We start from the raw sequence: 19214 nt of genomic DNA, 5'->3' as shown, positions 1-19214 counted from the left end.
GCTGCTTCTCATATCCCCTGAGAATGTTTCAGTCATTAAGCTCCTTTTAGCTGTGGAGATTTACTGCCTTTGTTGTGTGTGACTGACTCACTAAACAATAACACGGGGTAAAGATTTTTGCTTTTATTTTCTTTTGTTACCTTATAGAGTACATTGGGGTGTGACTCTAGTGCTAATGAAATGCTCAAAAAAACTTTAAATGTCAGCATTTTCAATATGAATACTAAGTCCCAAGTGACTAGAATGGGACCAGTTGTGACCGCAAATTGGAAAAGTTTTAGAGTTCATGTATCCTTCTTCCTTCATTTTACAAAGAATCACATTTAAAAAATTTTAAAATTGTGCTAGACTGTTCTTCAGAGACTGTTTCTGTCTCAAAAATGGGTGAGATTGAAGGCTTATATTGAATTTCATGGATTTCATCTTGGCATATTCCTAAAGAGTGAATAACCGAAAGATGCAGGAGACAAAAATGCAGGAAGGTGGGCAGAGTTCTCCCATGCTTCCACTGGAGCTCAGAAAAGTACTCCCAGAATTAGGCTATTTTGGAAGCCTTTGCAGGGTGAGAAGTCAAATGAGTCCCAAAGGTCTAGAAATATACTTACTGTCACTTAAATATTACAATAATTATGGTGTCTTGCTTTAAAAAAGACCTGAAGCTTGCCTGTGGATGGGGATGTTAGAAAGGTTGCTCTTGTGAGTGACTGTGAAGGGTGGAGAGAGGCTTACTTGAAATCAGAAAGTTGTAACACTGGATGTGTATAGTTGTGGCTCCTAGTGAGTTGAGGTAGCCAGTAGATATTTGAGGTGTCTGCTTGTGTGCATTTTGTGGACAGTAACATAGTTCATTTCAATTGAGTGCAGTTTTCTGTATGCATATAGTGTTCTCAGGGATGAAATCTTGCGTATGTGATATGGGTTGCCTTTGTGTCCCCACCCAAATCTCATCGTGTAGCTCCCATGATTCCCATGTGTGTTGTGGGAGTGGCCAAGTGGGAGATGATTGAATCATGGGGGTGGGTATTTTTCTGTGCTGTTCTTACGGTAGTGAATGGGTCTCATGAGATCTCATGGTTTCGATAACGGGAGTTTCCCCACACAGCTCTTTGTTTGCCTGCTGCCATCCATGTAAGACATGACTTGTTCCTCCTCACCTTCTGCCATGATTGTGAGGCCTCCTCAGCCACGTGGAACTGTGAGTCCAATGAACTGTCTTTCTTTTGTAAATTGCTCAGCCTTGGGTGTGCCTTTATCAGCAGCATGAAAATGGACTAATATAGTAAATTGTTACCAGTAGAGCTACTGTCTATACCTGAAAATGTGGAAACAATTCTGGAACTTGGTAACAGGCAGGGGTTAGAACAGTTTGGAGTGCTCAGAAGAAGACAGGGAAATGTGAGAAGTTTGGAACTGCCTAGAAACTTCTTGAATGACTTTGCTCAAAATGTGGATCATAATATGGACAATAAAGTCCAGGCTGAGGTGACCTCAGATGGAAATGAAGAACTTGTTGGGAACTGGACTCTTGTTATCTTTTAGCAGATACTGGTGGCATTTTGCCCTTGCCCTAGAGATTTGTGGAACTTTGAACTTGAGAGAGGTGATTTACAGTACCCGGTGGAAGAAATTTCTAAGCAGCAAAACATTTAAGAGGTGACTTGGGTGCTGTTAAAGGCATTCAGTTTTAAATGAAAACAGAGCATAAAAGTTTGGAAAATTTACAGCCTGACAATGAGATAGAAGAGAAAATTCCATTTTCTGAGGAGAAATGCAAGCTGGCTGCAGAAATTTGCATAAGTAATGAGGAGCTGTATGTTAATCACCAAGACAATAGGGAAAATGTCTCCAGGGCACGTCAGAGACCTTTGCAACAGCCCCTCCCTTCACATGCCTGGAGGTTTAGGAGGAATAAACGTCTTAAATCTTTGGTCAGATCCATGGTCCCTCCACTGTGTGCAGTCTAGAGATTTGGTGCCCTGAATCCCATCCACTCCAGTCATGAATAAAAGGGGCCAAGGTACAGTTTGGGCTATTGCTTCAGAGGGTGCAAGCCCCAAGTCTTGGTATCTTCCACATGGTGTTGAGCCTTTGGGTGCACAAAAGTCAGGAACTGAGGTTTGGTAACCTCTGCCTAGATTTCAGAGGATGCATAGAAACACCTGGATGCCCAGGAAGAAGTTTGCTTCAGGGGCAGAGCCCTCATGGGAAACTTCTGGTAAGGCAATGAGGAAGGGAAATGTGGGATCAGACGCACAACACAAAGTCCCTACTGGGCACCACCTAGTGGAGCTGTGAGAAGAGGGCTACCGTCCTCCAAACCCAGACCCCAGAATGGTAGATCCATCAGCAGCTTGCACCGTGCACCTGGAAAAGCCATCGAGCCTCAATGCCAGCCTGTGAAAGCAGCTGGGAGGGAGGCTGTACCCTGTAATGCCACAGGGGCAGAGCTGCACAAGACCATGGGAACCCACCTCTTGCATCAGTGTGACCTAGATGTGAGACATGGAGTCAAAGGAGATCATCTGGAGCTCTAAGATTTGACTGCCGACCTGGATTTTGGACTTGCGTGGGGCCTGTGACTCTGTTTTGCCCAATTTCTCCCATTTGGAATGGCTATATTTACCCAATGTCTGTATCCCCATTGTATCTAGGAAGTAACTAACTTGCTTTCGATTTTACGGGCTCATAGGTGGAAGGGAATTGCCTTATCTCAGATGAAACTTTGGAATGCGGACTTTTGAGTTAATGCTAAAATGAATTAAGACTTTAGGGGACTGTTGGGAAAGCATGATTGGTTTTGAAATGTGAAAACATGTGATTTGCGAGGAGCCAGGGGCAGAACGATATGGCTTGGCTCTGTGTCCCCACCCAAATCTCATCTTGTAGCTCCCATGCTTCTCATGTGTTGTGGGAGGGACCTGGTGGGAGACGATTGAATCATTGGGACTGGTCTTTTTCTGTGCTGTTCTTGTGGTGGTGAATGTGTCTCATGAGATCTGATAGTTTTGAAAATGGGAGTTCTCTTCACAAGCTCTTTTTTTGCCTGCTGCCATCCATGTAAGATGTGATTTGTTCCTCCTTGTCTTCCATCTGAGACCTCCCCAGCCACATGGAACTGTGAGTCCAATTAAACCTTTTTATTTTGTAAATTTCCCAGTCTCGGGTATGTCTTTATCAGCAATGTGAAAAAGAACTACCATAATATGAAAACACACAATTCATGTTATGCTCAAATTCTTCCACAGTATATCAATAGCACTGACACAAATTTATGTTTCCAAAATTAGACTTAGAGCAGGACTGGCTGTATATCTATTAGTGGTTATTCATGGGCAGGGCAAATCATGAACCACTGTACTTGTTCCAAGTCACCTAGCTGGTCATTGCCAAAGCCAGGACTGCAACCTCGCTCTCTAGATGAAGACTTGAACTATCTTACCAAGGCCACTATGCTATCATATCTATTTGTGAATACAAGGGATAAAGTGCAGAACACGGAGGTGCTTTGAAAGGTATAACGTGATCAGTGTTATATGCAACTAGAAAGGCCATGAGTCTTTTATTTTGTTCTCTATGACAAGAAAACAATATTTCTGCTCTATTTCTTGTTGTAAATAACTTTGCCTAATCCTCTAAAAAAGTGAGTAAGCAGAAACAAATGAGCTAAACCTTAGGTCAAGAGGGAAATGGGAAGAACTAGCAAAAGAAGATAATAACTCTCAGGGATGGAAGCACCTAGCCAATTGGAAGGGTGTGAAAAAGCGTGGAAATAGAAAATGGGAAAGACTGACAAAACGTGCCTTTTCTCTTACAAATTAACTTGTGTCTTTGTGATGACAGCATGTTTGGGTCAAGAGTTCTTGACTTTTGAAATATATCAAAATTCCTAAGGAGAAAGTTTTATAAAAATACAGATTTTTTTTTTTTGTACTTTTTTTTTTTCTTTGAGACAGAGTTTTGCTCTTATTGCCCAGGCTGGAGTGCAATGGTGTGATCTTGGCTCACCACAATCTCCACCTCCCAGGTTCAAACGATTCTCTTGCCTCAGCCCCCCAAATAGATGGGATCATAGGCATAAGCCACCAGTCCTGGCTAATTTTGTATTTTTAGTAAAGATGGGGTTTCTCCATGTTGGTTAAGCTGGTCTTGAACTCCTGACCTCAGGTGATCTGCCTGCCTCAGCCTCCCAAAGTGCTGGGATTAAAGGTGTGAGCCACTGATCCCTGCCCATAAATATATATATATTTATTAAGAGAAGTTGGCTCATGTGATTATGGAGGCTGAGAAGTCTCCTAATTTGTTGTCTGTAAGCTAGAAATCCAGAAAAGATGGTGATGAATATAGATTGGATCTGAGAACCAGGGGAGCAGATGGTGTGAATCCCAGCTGGAAAGCCAGAGAAGATGAGATGAGATGAGATGAGACATCACAGCTCAGCAATGAGGAAAGACAAAATAAGTGAATTCCTCCTTTCTCCACCTTTGGTTCGTTTCAGGCCCTCAGAGGATGGATAATTCCCAAGCACATTGGAGAGGACAATCCACTTGACTGAGTCCACTGATTCAAATGCTAATCTCATCTAGAAATACTCTCACAGACACACTTAGAAATAATGTTTCATTCAGGCACCCCTTGGCCAGTCAAGTTGCCACATAGAATTAACCATCATGTTCACTACTACTCATTTAGAATTTCTGATAGTAGGGCACAAGTATGTGTATCTGTTAGGGCCAAGTGACTTTGTTGAGCCTTTTGAGAAAATAACTATGAGAAGGAGAGATTTGGTAACCTGAAGACCATCACTTAGTCCTAAGGAAGACTACCTCCTTTATTGGCCTAAAATCAGATTTGATGAATGGTCTGTTGATTGTGATTGCAAATATGTCTCCAGTGGTCAGAGTATATACCAATGACTTTTTAAAAAAATGCAGCTCCTTGTTAAATGTTAAATACAACTCCTTCCATAATTCCCTTCCTATCCATGGAAAAGGAAGCTATGGCAGGAACTGCATTTAACATTTAACAAGAGTATATTTCTGTATATATCCAGAAGTATATCCATATACTACACTACAGATATGTTTCTCTTTTCCCCACAGTCAACCATTTTAGTAGGCTCAGTGTGGGTACTTTTATTTGAATATGTTAGTGAGTATGTGCATTTTTAATTTTCATAAATGATATTGTTACATTGCTTATTCTTCTTCCAAAGTTTTCCACTAGGTCCTGTATTATTAAAACTCAGTCAGATTGCTTTATATTCAGTTAATCCATTGCTTCTACTCATGATTTCAATGGTGTGTGTATATATATATGGCAAATTGCAGTAGTTGATCCAGATCTGTATCTCTTCCTGTATTTATGCTCTTTGCTAAGTAAATTTTCAGGGCCCTCCCACGTGGACAGAGTGACCTGCCCCATCCCTTGAGACTAGTCTTGGCCATGTGATTTGCTTTGTGATAATTGCTGACTTGATATAAGCAGAAGCTTAAAAAAAGCATTTGTGTGTTTCCACTAGTTCTTGTACCTCTGTCATTATAATGAAAAGACATACTCAGCTTAACCTACTAGTCCCAGGAAGAGGATGAGCAATAATGTGGAACACAGCCAACCTAGACATGTATAAGTAGGTCAGCTGGACTGTGAATGTATGAGCAAGTTCAGCCCAGATCAATGGAATCCCACAGGAGCATGAGAAATAAATGCATGCTACTGAGATTTTGTGGTTGTATGCAACATTATTGTGGCAATAACCAACCAATAGAGGATAGTATGAGAATTTGCATTCTCTTGCTGATTTTGAATTCGGGATGTCAATTTTGGGAAGGCTAATCATTTGACTAAAAAATAAAACAACTTATACCATTTATATTTATTTAAAATATAATTTATATTTGTGTGTATCTCTCTCTCTCTCTCTCTCTCTCTCCCCCCCTGTGGAATAGGACAAGTTTCGTACGTGTGTGTATGTGTGTATATAACATACACATACACATATAATATACATATACACATGCATATATATATATACACAAACATATACATATATATAAAACTTGCCATATTACACAGAGTATTTCCTTTCTTATTATCTCATTTTATCATCTCAAGTCAAAGAAGCAAGCAAAGTAGCTTTTAAAGTCCCTTCTTCTTTCTCCAGTGATTACTAACTCATGCTTTTGTTTCTTCAGTTATTTTATCCAGGCCCTTCAAGATACGTTAATTCCTTTAATATCACAACCTAATTCCACCAGCCTTAACAAGAATATTCAAAATAGCTTTACGTCAGTGCACTGGCACAGAGAGTCAACTACTTACTTACCACAGGGGAAAATCTTACAAATGTGCATATTTTAGGTCCATCTTGTGGTTGTACTTCTCTACCAGCCAAATCAAAATCTAGATAAAGAGGGAAGAAAAAAAAGAATGCTGAAATGGCTAACTCTCATTGCTTCATTATGTGTATTTCAGCATAGTAATCCCTTGTACTGACATAAAAATGGCTACTATGTACACATGAATTGCAGAGAATTCTTGGTAGTTTAATGCTATAAATATGGATGTGAGAAAATTACTTTGATGAAAAATTCACAGTGTAAAACTTGGAGGGATGATCCAGCTGGAGAAATGAAAGGGGAGAAAATCCCAATTCTCCAGAACTGAACATTAGAAGGAAAGTTCTGTTGGAAGCTCCATGGGTCTCAGTGAAAAATGACCAAGAGAATTAACAATGGTCCTGCCCTTTTTCTTGGGCCCTGCATGGGAGACAGCCGTGACATCCAAGGGAATGTAAGAAGAACTATCAACTACTGACCAGGAGACTGACTCTGCATCTGCTACCCTACCAAAGAGGCTCTTGTGGTGGCACAACTTGCACAGCCACAATTCAAAGGAGATTTTCTTGAGAAGCAACACAAAACAGAGAACAGTACTGGATGGACAGTTAAAAGACCAGGTTCCTAGTTTTGGCTCATTCACAAACTCCTATGTGATGATTCTGGACAAGTTATTCAACTTCCCTCTACATCTTTCACCTTTGTCTGTAAAATTAGAACAGGAACGACAATGAGTTTTTCCTAGGATGCTGATAACTTGTGCTTCAGTAAAGAGAGAGGAAGAGGTGGTGTGGCACCTTGCTTTTGCTATGCCTATAGACCTGATTGTTCAGATGCATTCCTGGTTCTGTGACTGACCATCCTCTCTGAAAAGCAGCCTGTTCGTTGTTTTTAATATTACAGATACTCAAGCAAACTGGAAAGGCCAACATTTCTCCCTACAATCCTTAAAAAAGATCAAAGAAAGGTAAGAATAATGTACAGGAAGCCTTTTCCTGTGCTGATGGATCACACAAGGAGAAGAAAGTCAAAATAATCCATCTCCATCCGCCTTCTGTAGCTTCCCCGGCCCTCATACCATTTGTTTAAAAATCACACTGACCTGCCATGAAGAGCTGCTTTAGCAATCAGGGGACTACCGTCCACCTGAGCTCCCTCCCTGGAGGAAAGGCCAAAACACTGGATTTGCTCCTCCACATTTCCACCTAGAGCAGATTGTATGTGTTTTAAAAGTGATGAGCTGTGATGGGGCCACTGCTTTGATACGGTCCTTGGTGGCCCTTGTGTCAAACAGTAGCCTTGAACACCACTCCAGGGAGAAGAAGGAGCAGAGAGGTCAATGCATGGTAATATCGAGGATAATGTGTCAGCTCATAAGTCTTCAGAATCTCCTGCCATGAAAAACAGCTGCAGCTTGCAAATGTCTGAAGCCTGAGCTTTTTCTGTCCTCTTGTTTTGTCCTTACATGAAAAACTGTAACTAGATCCACTTCTGCTCAGCCTCAAAGGCAACCCATTTAACAAGTGGGCCCTGGGCCTGCCCGGTCTTTGAGAAGAAATGCAATGTATCAACACCCTGCAGCATTTCATCTTACAGCAGCTTGGGCTGGCCTCTTTTCAGCCTGGCTTGCTCTGCCTCTGGCATTGGGTGTGCTGCCCTGTCCCCATTAGCGTGTCATTAGTGCCATTAATGAAAATCCGGTTTTACACACTGAAAAGTGATCTGAAGCAGTTTTGAGGAAATGCTATAAAGCCTGCCCCTGCTGTTAGCAGGAGCCTCTGGCACACCTGCAGTTTTGACAGGGCTCTTAAAAGGTTCTCTCTCCTTGAATGGAAGGAGGTGCAGCAAGTATAAATAGTATAATAAATAGTACAATTAGCTTCATTCTGGAGCTGTGAAAGCCCTTCTCTGCATCAATATAAAGCGCATGCATTCTATGATGGAAAAGTGACATGTTAACGTTTTGTAGTTTGAGGAAACTGGTCATTAACCTGAAGAACACAAATGGTATGCCAAGTCCAACAGTCTTAAATAATCCTCTGTGGCATTTTCCTCAAGCACAAGTAAAGAAATAAAAGATGTTAATTTAAAATGATTATCTGTTTAGTGATAAACTCAAACATAAATTAAGGAATCTCTTTTATACTATGCAATATCATGGAAAGAAGGCAGAGCCAATATTTTTTAATCCAAAGACTCAATATAGAATTGTTCAGTGAAGTTAGAAAAGCAAAAAGAAAAAAAAAATATGTTATTATTTCAGTAAGAAAGATACTCTTACACTGAAATGCAGGAAGAAGGCAAGGGACGGCCCCTGAACATTCGTATGTACCTGAGAACAAAGTGAAGCTGTGAAATTTCTTTGAACACCATCTCAGCAAAGGTACATAGGACTGTGGCCATGACAATGAGGAAGAAAGTGGGTCCTGTGAGTGAGACATTGATAAAACACAACTGAACTGTCTGGGACAGCGTTGTTCTAGTTCCATACTGGTGCCCTGGGGGATTATGAGTCAGCTCAATGTCTGAGATGGAAAACCAAGGAGCAAAAACGACAAGTTGCTGAGATCACAAAGTGACAAAGGAAGCCAGGATGCAAGAAAGATTCAAGGATCACAGCTGCTGCCAAACTTTGCAGTTCTTTCATCCTAATTTGACGCCTTAGTATTTTCCTTAGTGTGATTCAAGGTGTCTGTTCCCGTGCCTACCTCTCTATCAAGTCACTAGTCATGGCTTCTTTTTTAAATTTAATGTTTAAATTTCATTTATTATGTTGAAAAGTTATACAGGTAATCATAACTTATGTGTTGTTTGATATCTAGAAATTTAAATAGTAACATTTACTATCTTTTTGAGTTTTGATTTGACAAGCAGATTTTGGGCTTTGTTTTTCTCTTGTATAATTCATCCACAATGTGAATATCAGTCTATAGGTAGCTTGTGGTGTCCAGATAGGGCATCCTTGCTTGAACAGAGTGTAAACCATGCAAATAAAAATAATAAATCAAAGATAGGCGGTGAATAATTTTTTTCTTACTCAAACATAAAATTGTATTAAAGACAAATTTTTTTCCCCCAAAAGATAGTGTGGTTGCTTTTTATGTATATTTAATTTCTATGAATTTCAATAATACAAAATAATTTAAAAGTCTTTATTTATTAATTTTATTTTTTAGTTTATTTAAAATCATTTGTTTCATTTTATTACTTATTTTTAAATTGGAAAATAAAATTATATATATTTACTTGTGCAATGTGATGTTTTGATATCACATTGCGTCCACTGTGAAATGGCTCAATCCAGCTAATTACCATAGGCCTTACTTCACAAACTTGTCATTTTTGTGGTGAGAACACCTAAAATCTACTCTCTTAGCAATTAGGAATAATCTTAGGAATAACTTCAAGAGATCTATTGTACAACATAGTGACTATAGTTAATAGCAATATACTTTATTCTTGAAAATTGATAAAAGAGTAGTCCTGGGTTCTTGAGCAAATTATTTAATCTTTCTAAATTTCTGTTGCTTCATCCATGATGGGAATAATAAACTCTACCCATCTCACGGAACTTCCATGATGATTAAGTGATATATCATACCACAACAACCAGTCAAATGTGGCCTTTTTTTTTTTTTTTTTTTTGTTCTTGCCATTGTAATATTAAGTACAGAACTTTCTAATGACAGGTATGCCAGGTTGCTGGGAAAACGGCAAAAGATTTGATACCTTGAATGTGTATAAATATAAGACAAAACTATTAGGATGTGTTAAACACTGTATTGTGGTATTTAGGAATCCTAGTTTTATAATCAGATAGGTGGGAGTTTGAATAAAATTTTGAGCCTCTCTAGCTGAGTATCTATGAATATGACAGTACACCTATCTAAGGCTTGGGTTCTTGCTCTAGAAAATGGGATAATGATAGTATCTGATAAAATCAAGTAAGATGTTATATACATAATTTAAATTTCAGCCCAGTGGCTTGCAATAGGAAACATCCAAAAACTTCTTACTATATATTTATAAAAGTGATATATACATATATACTTTTGAAAGACAGTTGAGTATGGATATAAGCACGAACTTAGAGAAGTATTCAATATTGGAAGAGTATTGAAAAATTAAACTTAAAAGAACAGAACAGTAATAGATTAATAAGGTATCCCTTGAAGAAGGAAAACCAAATAAATTACAGAGAAAGTTGGTTTATTTGTTCCTCCTGAAGTGGTAGTTTCATCTGTATATCTAAAGACCTCTTCCCAGTAGATATGCATTCAGTTATTTCCTGGCTGAATATTTCCAATGATAAGAGATTTTAATATCTCAAGTTATCAGATACTAGTTTTTCAGTAATATTCATTTTAAAATAGATTAATCTCACATTCTCTCCAAATAAGCCTGCCTCTTACTTTCACTCTTCTGACTGAGTTTTATACCTGTTACAGTTCTGAATCAATCAGAAATCTTTTCCACTGACAGCCCTGCACATTTTTGAAGTCATGGGAAAAACATGTTCCTCCCTCTTTAAGAAGTCATAACTTAGCTCATAAAGCAGTGCCTCTGCCCTTTCAAATGTTTTGGGAAAGAACAGTGATCCTCTTCAACAGCTCCCTCTCCAAGGGATAAACACATCTAGAGGTTAGTGATGAGGCCTTTTTCTCTCTCTGTTCTTGAAAGTGGGGCTTGATGTAAAGGCGGGAGTGATCCCATTTCAGCTGAAAAGCAAAGGTCAGCTCTGCAAATTCCTTTTCATGGGGGGTCATTACAAGGTCCAGACTTAAAAGGAAACACTAGAAATACTGACCAAGGCTACTAGCAGAACTGGCTACATAATCTGCAGAGCCCCTGTGCACAACTAAATGCAGAGTTCCTTTTTCAAAAATGACTACTAATTTGAAAGTGTTGATGGAATAGCCTTAAATCAAGTGCTGGTCTCTTTTAAGCGCAGGATCCCATGTGGGCTCTGGCTAACAGACAAAATGTTTTTTCTTCACTTAATTTTACAAGTTGTAGAGTTAGTATTTTTTTTTATTTCTATCTAATACCTACGGTTTCTTAGTTGGCTGTAAACTCATCGGGTTTAACAGTGAAAGGTGTGGGTGGTTTGTCAAGTCACATGTAAGAATGTGATTGTCTCCAGAATCTTTTTTTCTCTGGGTAAAGAAAGTTTTGACAACTCAATGGAGTAAAATAAGTCTTTAACTCAATAGAGTAAAATAAGCCTTTAAATGGTTACTAATGCTCTGTAATATGTAAAAAAATACATAACATGTAATGAGATAAAAGCAAAATATGCCATTAAACATCAAGTGATTTCAATTCTTTAAAAACCACAGACATGGCTTTTAAGAGATGATTACAGAGAAATGATAACAGTTGGTATATCTGGGTGATATAATTATGAAGGATTTTTTCTCTTATAAATGTCTTTGTAAGTTAAAAAATTATTGAGTAAACCCAAATGAAGTTGCAAGAGTCTTAAATATATAGCTTGAAATTCTCAAAACAATGAGAGAAAATTTCTCAGGATTAAAGAGGTCATACATCATCAGGATGAAAAGATCTATTGAGCAGAACGAATTGTAAAAGATATAACTATTCACATATTGTGGTTAAATTTCGGAATGACAAAAAGAGAATGGTCAAAGATCCTAGTGTTTAGAAATTTGGAACAGATACATGCAAGAGTAAGTGGAGGGGAAATAAATGCACTGCCATATTTCACAGTGCTATCATTTACATATGAAAATAAAGAAATATACTTTCAGACATGCATTTATTCAGGAGTCTTATCATACCTAGACTTTCTCTAAAATATACAATAGTATTTATGATCCAGTAGAGAAACAAACGAATCCAGTGTACAAGAAGCAATAGTTAAGAAACCCAGAAAATCCTATTGGTATCTCTAAATACTTGTTAAAATATTTGAGGGTAAAAATTTCAGCTGAAAGACACAGCCTAGCAGCATGGTAGAATCACAAACACACCAGCTCTGGAATCAGACAGCCAGGAACAAAATTTAGTTTGGGGTGACCTTGGGCATGGTACTTAACCTCTTCCTGCTTCAATTTTCCCATTTGTAAAATACAAATGAGATATTATTTCTCATTTTAATCATGAGTATGAAAGAGATTAATATAGATTTAATACCTGGAAGAACATCTAACATATACTAAACAAAACAAGTTTAGTTATTATATAGATGGTAGTGTACATAGAAGGCTAGAGAGCTGAGATAATATTTTTATCTTATTCGGGGGGATGGATTAACTGTAGTCTTTTGTTTGGTTTTAGAAAATCAGTGGTATATGACTAGAACAATATATCATGATGACATTGATTTATTCCAGAAATTTAATTCAGCTAAGACACTTACAATAGTAACAGAAAAAAGAAAAAAAATTATCTTAATTAATGGGGGAAAATATTTAAATGAAATTCTATATTCATTCATGATTAAAAAGAAACCATTAGCACAACAGGTATAGGAGACAACTTTTAAGATCTGGTGATAGTATCTACACAAAACCTACAATAAACAGCACACAATGAAAACCGTCATTTGTTCCTTTAAAATTAAAACCCGAATAAAATAAAGGTGCAGCTATAGACTAGAGGTCCTAGGTAAGACCTAGATGAGAAAAATAAACTGTTTAGAAATCGAATAGGAAGGAAGAAAAGTTTTACTATTGGCAGCTAACATGGTTTTGTACATTAAAAAACCAAAATACTCTGTAGACACATGGATACAATTAACACATTAATGTAACAAGGTCATTGAATAGAAGGTTAATATAAAAATCACGTTTACTTCTGGACTTCAGCAATAAATACATAGGTAATTCAATTTTGATAAAATAACACTTAAACTACTATCAAAAACATCAAATAGCTCCAAATAAATCTAGTAACAGGCATGAAAGACCTCTACACTGAAAACAGTAACATGCTATTGAGAAGGAAATTTTGAAAAGACCCAGAGAGATTATATGCATGGAATAAAAGACTAAACATTTTAAAATTTCAATGTTCTACATATGGATTTTAAATACAGTGTAATTTGATGCAAAATTTTTATCAGAGTTTTGATTATAAAAATTTATAATCAAAGTTCTTTTGGAACTGCAAAAGAACTAGAATGGCCAAAGTGGTTGTTATTGTTATTAAATACAAACCAGAGGACTTGTACTATTAGATATTAAGACCAAATATACAGTATACTTATTAAGATATTGTTTTTTTTTTTTATTAAGATATTGTGATATGGACACCAGGTAAGTCAATATAAGTCAACAAAACGAACAAGTGGAAAAGAATAAAGAAACCAGAAACTGCTCAACACATATATGGTCATCTGACTTGTGTCAGAGGTAACACTAGTGAAGTGGAGAAAGAATGGTGATTTTAGTATATGGTTTTGTGTCTTTTGTATATTCATATAGAAAAATATATATGAATACATACATATATGCCTTGATTCCTATCTCATACCATACATAACAATAATTCCATAAAGATTGAAAGTAAATGTGAAAAGTAAAATATAAAGCTTTTAGAAAGAAAATGAGAAGAGATAGCTTCATGACATTGTAGTAAGCAAAGATTTCTTAAAGAAGACACAAAAGGCTATTTATTTTTAAAAATGATGAATTGATTTACATATATACATGTGTAATGTGTCAACTAGTTATATATAAAATGCATTTAGTTATTTCCGTATATTGCTGTATATATACATATATTCAAAACATATGTATATAAGGTATTACATTAATATATTATATATGTTATTTCCATAGTACTGCTGCAGATACATATATATATAACAAAAATATATGTAAATAATAGTTAAAATTAGAAATGACCCAAGTGACTATTGACAGTAGGAAGAATATATAGATCGTGGCACATTTACAAAACTGAATACTATATAGCTCTGAGACTCTGCAACAGGACTCCATGAGCAATGAAACTCCATGAACCTATATGCAACAACATGGTAGAATATCAAAAACATAATGTTAAGAGAAGCCAGAAACAAAAGAATATATGCAATATGGTTTAATTAATATAAAGTATGAAACAGCCAGGAATAACCTATCATGATAGAAGTCAGGAAAGTGGGTACTTGTGCTTGGGTATAAGAACTAGATGATGGCATGTAGCTTTGCTGCTGGCATGATGATTATACCAGTGAGCTATAAAATCCATCAAAGTGTACACTAATGATTTTTGTGTTGTTCTTCACATACGTTTTATTTCAATTAAAAATTTATGAAAAATTCGCGGGCAAGATGGCCTGATAGGAACAGCTCTGGTCTGCAGCTCCCAGTGAGACCAATGCAAAGGGGGGTAATTTCACCATTTCCAACTGAAGTACCCAGTTTGCCTCACTGGGACTGGTAAGACAGTGGGTGTGGCCCACGGAGGGTAAGCAGAAGCAGGATCGGGCATCACCTCACCGGGGAAGCACAAGGGGTAGGGGAAGTACCTCCCTTAGCCAAAGGAAGCTGTGAGGGACTGTGCCTTGAGAGACGGTGCTATCCAGCCCAGATACTATGCTTTTTCCACAGTCTTTGCAACCCACAGACAAGGAGATTCCCTTGGGTGCCTACACTACCAGAACCCTGGATTTCAAGCACAATATTGGGTGGCTGTTTGAGCAGACATCGAGCTAACTGCAGGAGTTTTTTTCATACCCCAGTGGCACTGGAATGCCAATGAGACAGAACCATTCACTCCCCCAGAAAGGGGGCTGAAGCCAGGGAGCTGAGTGATCTTGCTATAAAAACTCTATGCAAATAAACTTGAAAATCTAGAGGAAATGTGTAAATTCTTGGACACATACACCCTCCCAAGACTGAACCAAGAAGCAGTCAAATCCCTGAACAGACCAATAGCAAGTTCTGAAACTGAGGCAGTAATTAATAGCCTACCACCAACCAATAAAAGTCAAGGACCAGATGGATTCACAGCCTAATTTTACCAGAGGTACAAAGAGGAGCTGGTACCATTCCTTCTGAAACTATTCCAAACAATAGAAAAAAGGGAATTCTCCCTAACTCATTTTATGAGGCCAGCATCATCCTGATACCAAAACCTGGCAGAGATACACAGAAAAAGAAAATTTCAGGCCAATATCCCTGATGAACATCAATGCAAAAATCCTCAATAAATACTGGCAAAAAAAATCCTCAATAAATACTGGCAAACCGAATCCAGCAGCACATTAAAAAGCTTATCCATCATGATCAAGTCAGTTTCATCCCTGGGATGCAAGACTGGTTCAACATAAGCAAATCAATAAATGTAATCCATCACATAAACAGAACCAATGACAAAAACCACATGGTTATCTTGGGAGTATTGGAAGGGTGTATGTGTCCAGGAATTTATCCGTTTCTTCTAGATTTTCTGGATATCTCAATAGATGCACAAAAGGCCTTCGATAAAATTCAACACACCTTCATGCTAAAAACACTCAATGAACTAGGTATTAATGGAACGTATCTCAAAATAATAAGAGTTATTTATGATAAACCCATAGCCAATATCATACTGAATGGATAAAAACTGGAAGCATTCCCTTTGAAAACCTGCACAAGACAAAGATGCCCTCTCTCACCACTCCTATTCTACATAATATTGGAAGTTCTGGCCAGGGCAGTCAGGCAAGAGAAAGAAATAAACCGTATTCAAATAGGAAGAGAGAAGGTCAAATTATCTCTGTTTGCAGATGACATGACTGTATATTTAGAAAACCCTACCGTCTCAGCCCAAAAACTCCTTAAACTGATAAGCAATTTCAGCGAAGTCTCAGGATACAAAATCAATGTGCAAAAATCACAAGCATTGCTACACACCAGTAACAGACAGAGAGCCAAATCATGAGTGAACTCCTATTCACAATTGCTGCTAAGAGAATAAAATACCTAGGAATACAACTTAAGAGGAATATGAAGGACCACTTCAAGGAGAACCACAAACCACTGCTCAAGGAAATAAGACAGGACATGAACAAATGGAAAAACATTCCATTCTCATGGATAGGAAGAATCAATATCATAAAAATGGCCATACTGCCCAAAGTAATTTATAGATTCAGTGTTATTCCCATCAAGCTATCATTGACTTACTTAACAGAATTCTAAAAACCTACTTTAAATTTCATATGGAACCAAAAAAGAGCTCGTATATTAATTAAGACAATCCTAAGCAAAAAGAACAAAACTGGAGGTATCATGCTACCTGACTTCACACTATACTACAAGATTACAGTAACCAAAACAGCATGGTAATGGTATCAAAACAGATATATAGACCAATGAAACAGAATGGAGGCCTCAGATATAACACCACACATATACAAACATCTTATCTTCGACAAACCTGACAGAAACAAGCAATGGGGAATAGATTCTCTATTTAAGAAATGTTGGGAAAACTGGCTAGCTATATGAAGAAAATTGAAACTGGACTCTTTCCTTACACCGTATACAAAAATTAACTCAAAATGGATTAAAGATTTAAATGTAAGACCTAAAACCATAAAAATCCTAGAAGAAAACCTAGACAATACCATTCAGGAAATAGGCATGGGCAATGACTTCATGGCTAAAATACCAAAAGCAATTGCAACAAAAGCCAAAATTGACAAATGCAATCTAATTAAACTAAAGAGTTTCTCCACAGCAAAAGAAACTATCATGAGAGTGAACAGGCAACCTACAGAATGGGAGAAAATTTTTGCAATCTATCCTTCTGACAAAGGGGTAATATCCAGAGTCTACAAGGAACTTAAATTTACAAGAAAAAAAAAAAAACATCAAAAAGTGGGCAAAGGATATTAACAGACACATTTTAAAAGAAGACATTTACATGGCCAACAAACATATTAAAAAAAGCTCATCATCTCTGGCCGTTAGTGAAATGCAAATCAAAACCACAGTAAGATACCATCTCACACCAGTGAGAATGGAGATCATTAAAATGTCAGGAAACAACAGATGCAGGAAAGGATGTGGAGAACTAGGAATGCTTTTACACTATTGGTGGGAGTGTAAATTAGTTAAACCATTGTGGAAGACAGTGTGGCAATTCCTCAAGGATCTAGAATTAGAAATACCATTTGACTCAGCAATGCCATTACTGGGTATATACCCAAAGGATTATAAATCATTCTACTATAAAGACATATGCACAGGTATGTTTATTACAGCACTATTCACAATAGCAAACATCTGGAACCAACCCAAATTCACATCAATGATAGACTGGATAAAGAAGATGTGGCACATATACACCATGGAATACTATGAAGTCATAAAAATGAATGAGTTCATGCCCTTTGCAGGGACATGGATGAAGCTGGAAACCATCATTCTCAGCAAACTAACACAGGAACAGAAAACCAAACACCCCATGTTCTCACTCATAAGTGAGAGTTGAACATTGAGAACACATGGGCACAGGGAAGGGAACATCACACACCGGGGCCTGTTGGGGGCTGATGGGCAAAGGAAGCAATAGCATTCAGAGAAATACCTAATGTAGACGATGAGTTGATGGGTGCAGTAAGCCACCATGGCACATGTATACCTATGCAACAAGCATCCACATTCTACCCATGTATCCCAGAACTTAAAGTATAATTTGAAAAAAAGAAAAAAAAAAGAATTACACCAAAATTTAAAAAAAAGTAAAAAGCAATTTTCATATATACATTTTAAATTTTATTTATATTATACATTTTTTGTATATAAATAAATATTTTATATTATCTTTTCATTATATATATACCATGAACAAATAGAAAATATTTCAATATGCCATTTATAATAATATCAAAAGATGTCAAATTATGATTTAAAAATTTCAGAATTCTACCCAGCAAACTACAGTGCATAATTTAAGAAATAAATTGAAGATGTACTATGTCCATACATTTAATCAGAAGAAATTATATTGTAAAGATGTCAACTCCCTTCGAAAGATCTTTGAACTCAATGTAATCTCAATCAAAATCACGTGTGTGTGTGCAACATGTGTCAACTAGTTATTTCTATAAAATTGCTGCATATAAAATTATCCAAAAATTCAGAGGCTTAAAAGAGCAAGCACTTCTCTTGTTTTAACTCTATCAAATAAAAAGTTTAGAGGATATAATTCCTATCCTTATCATAAGAAAGAATCAGATAAACTGAAAATTTGTGACTTTTCCTGGACACATCAGAGAACTGAGATTTCAGAGAAAACCAACAACCTGGAATCTGGAGAGAAAGGGGCACCTAGAGAGAGTCATAGCTGACATCTATTTACCTAGAGCAGTATCTACTGCAGTCATAAACTGGTAGGAACATTTAAATGGCAATTTTGATGAATTGCTGGAGGCTGAGTATGGACTATAATGAATCTGAGAAGCTACGGGGAGGCACAGGCTTCGTGGGCAAAGGTGTCGGGAGGAGGAGAGTCACACTTTCTAGTTTTTACCTTCAGGAGAACCCCACCAGGTTCTCGCAGTGAGAATCCAAAAATATTGACTCCCGTGGTTCTGGCAAATGAGCACATGTGTAATAGTGAAAGCCTCCTTCATATCAAAGCCTTATTCTCCAGGAGAGAAAACTGTCACAGTTTTATCTCAGCTGAGGAAAATCCTCGATCTAGGTGCCACCAGTTTTTCTGTCTCACCTAACAGGGGAAAAACTTCACACATCTAAGAGAGAGATAATTGGCTTTAAGGAGATAAATGGCTTTAAGGAGATAAACTGGGAACACTTCAGCCAAGAAATGTGGTAGGGATGTGGGGGAAAGCTTTAGCACTATAGGAAAATTTATAAAACTCACAGTCCTGAGACACAGACCCACTAAAAGACT

Source organism: Theropithecus gelada, chromosome 10 (genome assembly GCF_003255815.1).
Source record: "Theropithecus gelada isolate Dixy chromosome 10, Tgel_1.0, whole genome shotgun sequence".
In the NCBI taxonomy this organism is placed as follows: Eukaryota; Metazoa; Chordata; class Mammalia; order Primates; family Cercopithecidae; genus Theropithecus; species Theropithecus gelada.
This window is presented reverse-complemented; position numbering follows the sequence as displayed.